The sequence below is a fragment of the Gopherus flavomarginatus genome, chromosome 1 (genome assembly GCF_025201925.1).
Source record: "Gopherus flavomarginatus isolate rGopFla2 chromosome 1, rGopFla2.mat.asm, whole genome shotgun sequence".
NCBI classification, from domain to species: domain Eukaryota; kingdom Metazoa; phylum Chordata; order Testudines; family Testudinidae; genus Gopherus; species Gopherus flavomarginatus.
In genome coordinates, this window is record NC_066617.1 from 375141821 (window position 1) to 375145851 (window position 4031).

The following is a 4031-nucleotide window of genomic DNA, read 5'->3' on the forward strand; positions in this document are numbered from 1 at the left end:
ATCAATGTTTAAATTAGTTGATCAACACCAGGGACCTAGGATACCAAGCTCTTACTGGGCAACAAGTCCAGAAAGAGTATTCATTCAGTTTAAAGACCTATTTACTTAGACATTAAACCATCCTCTGCTACCAAATATTAACACCAGGGGGCGATACTATTCCTGAAATTGATCTTTAATGGCTCACAGTGGAGATGAGGACTGTCCAACCAACGAAAAAATCCACAAGAATTATCTGCAATACACAGCATGTTATTGAGAAGGAATTACACAAGCCGTTATCAAGCACATAACTCCTACGTTAGACAAAGCTATACATTTAGAGCTATACACTTCCGGCAATGAGCCTCTCTTTCACAAGTAGTTCCTGTGCTCGCCCCACGCAGTCCTGCTTGGCAAACAGAGAAGGTCGTTACCAATTTTATATATGGCTTCTTTTCTCTTCAGCTGTTCTTCTCAGCCCTCCGCTCTGTCTCAGATTCCCTCAAAGAAAGGCTTTGTCTGCATTGAGATTCCTTTGGTTCACAGTCCTACTCAACCACAGAATCATGTTTAGCAGCATTGCAAACTTCTTCAAGTGTCAAAGTTAAGGAATCCCAATCAACCAGTGATTTAATTTTCTTGATACTTCTACTCTTTTTCCTCAGAGGAGCAGCATGTCTTAAAAGCATGCCCAATGGGTGTCTCGTTACTAATTTTTATCTAATTATTATTTTAGAAGAGGCTAGAGGGCATCAGAATGTAAACAGAAGGAGAGAGATCTGTGCTGAGGCAGAGAGGAATTGGCTGTGTGACGTTGCATTCCATATGCTTTATGGAAATATGCTTATGAATATGAATATGACATAACTGGAATATTCTTTATGTGAAATGCCTCTTGCAATGTCACATTGGAAAAGTTATAATATACTGAATATGTTCATCCTATTTGTATTGACAGACTCAGACCAGAAGGATACAAGAGAGGAGTCCTGTTGAGCGCCGGGATGTGGGAGAGTGCTAGCTCACTCATTGCTAAAAGTTCCTCCTCTGGCCTAGGGAGGGACTACTAAACCCAGAACCCAACTAAGTTTGGGGGATAACAAATGCAATAACGAGGACAGGGGCTTAAATGACCAAAACTAGGGAACCAGAAGGGGACACTGAGCAGAGAACCCTGGACAGAGCTCGTTGCTCCTCAAAGACATCGAGAGAGCTGGCGGACGCTCCCCAGAGGAACTCTGCCTGGATACATGAATGGATAGAGGAACGAAAAACAGCCTATAAAGAACCGAGGAAGGCAGAGCACCTTTTGGAACAAAAACACTCTCTCCGGGTAGGATGTAGGGGCATAGATGTTAATAAGAGGGAATGTCAGCCCATCCACCCGAGCCTGGCGACACAGCATGACCTCGGTAATCCCCAACAGCTTGGGCTGTAGGTGTAGGGAGAACAGGGTAGCCATCCCGGCCTGACGAGCCTGACAAGCTGAGAGCTGGCTAAGGTAGACCTGTCCTCCCACTCCAGCCGCCAGCTAGGTTTGGTGGCTGGGTCCGTGTTGGTCTCCTGCAGGAAAATAACTGATTACCCTCCCTCCCGAAGGAAGGAGGGCACCTGACATCTGAAGAGACCCACCCTACAGTGTTCAAAGTGCCAAAGTCACTGGGACATGGTGCCTCTCAACCCAGCGGTGGCAGCCGGATTACCAATCGGGGCGAGGCAGATGGTCAGGTCCCGGGGTGTTGCAGAGGCCAAAACATGGGTAACCACCTGAGGAAGGGGAAAAGGGGGAGGAGGGGGGCACAGATTGCAAGCACCCTGACTGGGAACCTCTAACGGGGGGCGGCAACCTCTTCAGTGGTTGGGGCCAAGCCCAGGGCCTTGATCTCATCAAAAATAGAGGCAAAATCCCCACCTGCCTCTATGGGGTCCCCCTCAACAGCAGCCATGGCAGTAGCCACTTCGGCGCCTACAGGGGGCACAGATGGCAAGTGAGGGGGACCTTCCGTAACCCCCTCAGGGAGGGACTCCATGAGAGAGGTGGTGCTACCTGCCTCTGCGGCTGCAGCGACCTCCACCAACTCCAATTGGTGAACATGAGCAGGGGAGGCAGCAGAAAACCTGGCGCCAGCAACCTCTTTCCTAGTTTTACAGGGGGTCCCTTCCCCCTTGCCAGCAAGGGGGGGTGATGGGCCCACAGTCCCCACTTATGGCAGCTCCCTTGCATGAACTCCCTGCTTCCTGAAGAGAGGGGCTGGCCAGCTGGGTCAAAGCCAGGGAGTGAGGACGATGACAGAAGAGAAAAGGAAGATGAGGGCAGGACAGCAGGGAAAGGGACAGACTCCCCCTGAGGCAAGCCCAACTCGATTCCAGCTATCGGCCCTTCCACCCTCTCCTCCACAGGCCCTGGTCTACTACCTACCACAGCAGCAGGGCCCGCACGCTCATCTGGGTATGTCTCAGAGGCCTCCCCTGAGACCCAGGCAGTGTTGACAATGGTCACAGATGAAGGAGGGGCGATCCCAGGGACCGGGTCATCAGGGCCGCCAGTGATTGTAGAGCCGATGCCCTTCCCAGCGTCAGGAATTCCAGATGCCCTTCCAAGCTGGGCCATGGAGCAGTCCCTCTGGAAGTGCCCCACGACCTGGCAGACAAAGCACCAGGCCTCCCCCAAAGAATAGTAAACCCTGTACTTGGCCCCTCGATGGGGCACCAGAAAGGACCCCTCCAGAGCCCTCCATCACACGCCGCCAGCAGCACTTGATCCTCTACCTGCGGGAGGAACGATAAAACGTAGCGGAGGGCAGGGTCCTTACAGCCCAATGGAAGGGGGATGAGGACAGAGAGGGGCTTCCCCCGGAGGGAGAGGAACGGCAGAAGGGTTGAATTGGGGCAGAAGGGAGGAACAGAGGAGAACATCACCCACACACCCAGGTCCTCCAAAGGCTCAAGCCGGACATGAACATTCCCCACCCCCAAGCCTCTCTCCACCATCTCCTGGGCAGCGACCTCCAGTGCCAGGAAGAACACCACCTTCCCAAACATCTTAGAGGCTGCCACCACGACCACGGGCCCCACCACCTGTGCCAACTCCAGCACATAGGTGTGCGGTACTTTCCATAAGGCTTTGGAAATATGCTTCTGAATGTGTATATATATATATATATAACATAATTAGAATGTGTTTTATGCTACATATGCCATGTAATATATCTCTTTAAAGGTCATGATCTACTGAATGTATTAATCCTATTTGTATGTATGTTTCATTTCTGTATTCAAAGTTATGAATATTGGCTGTGTACTGGCTTGATTACTAAAAAACTTTAGTAGAGCATTTGGTCAGCTCCTGGAGAAAGGAAAGTTGAAATTAATCAAGAAACACTTAAAGGACAATGAATCCTGGAATGCTCCAATCCACATAAGAAGTCTACCTGAGGACGTTCAAGGTAGCATGTGACCCATGGCTGCTACTTGGTAAGAAACTGTGAGTCATGCATGGACATGTGACTGGCCCAAGTGATTCCAAAACTCCATCTTGGAGCTGGACTTTGCATAGGAGTGAGGAAGGGGTTTCCACCCACAAGAGAAAGTCGATTTAAGCCCATGGGAGACCCCTGCATTTGGTCTTCAGCTGGCTAAAGAGGGAACCTCTCCACCCCAAAAGATACCTGAAAGAAACTGGAACAAAGGACAGTAACTACAAGAAGTGTGAGTGATTGCTGGACCCAGGCTAAAAGGAGATTAGTCTGTAAAAGGGAGCATTGTGGAACTGGTGAGGGTCTTATCTGTATTCAGTTTGATTAGATATAGATTTGCGCATTTTACTTTATTTTGCTTGGTGACTTGCTTTGTTCTGTCTGTCACTACTTGGAATCACTTAAATCCTACTCTCTGTATTTAATAAAATCTCTTTTTACTTATTAATTAAATCAGAGTATGTGTTAATACCTGGGGGAGCAAACAACTGTGCATTTCTCTCTGTCAGTGTTATAGAGGGCGAACAATTTATGAGTTTACCCTCTATAAGCTTTATACAGGGTAAAACAGAT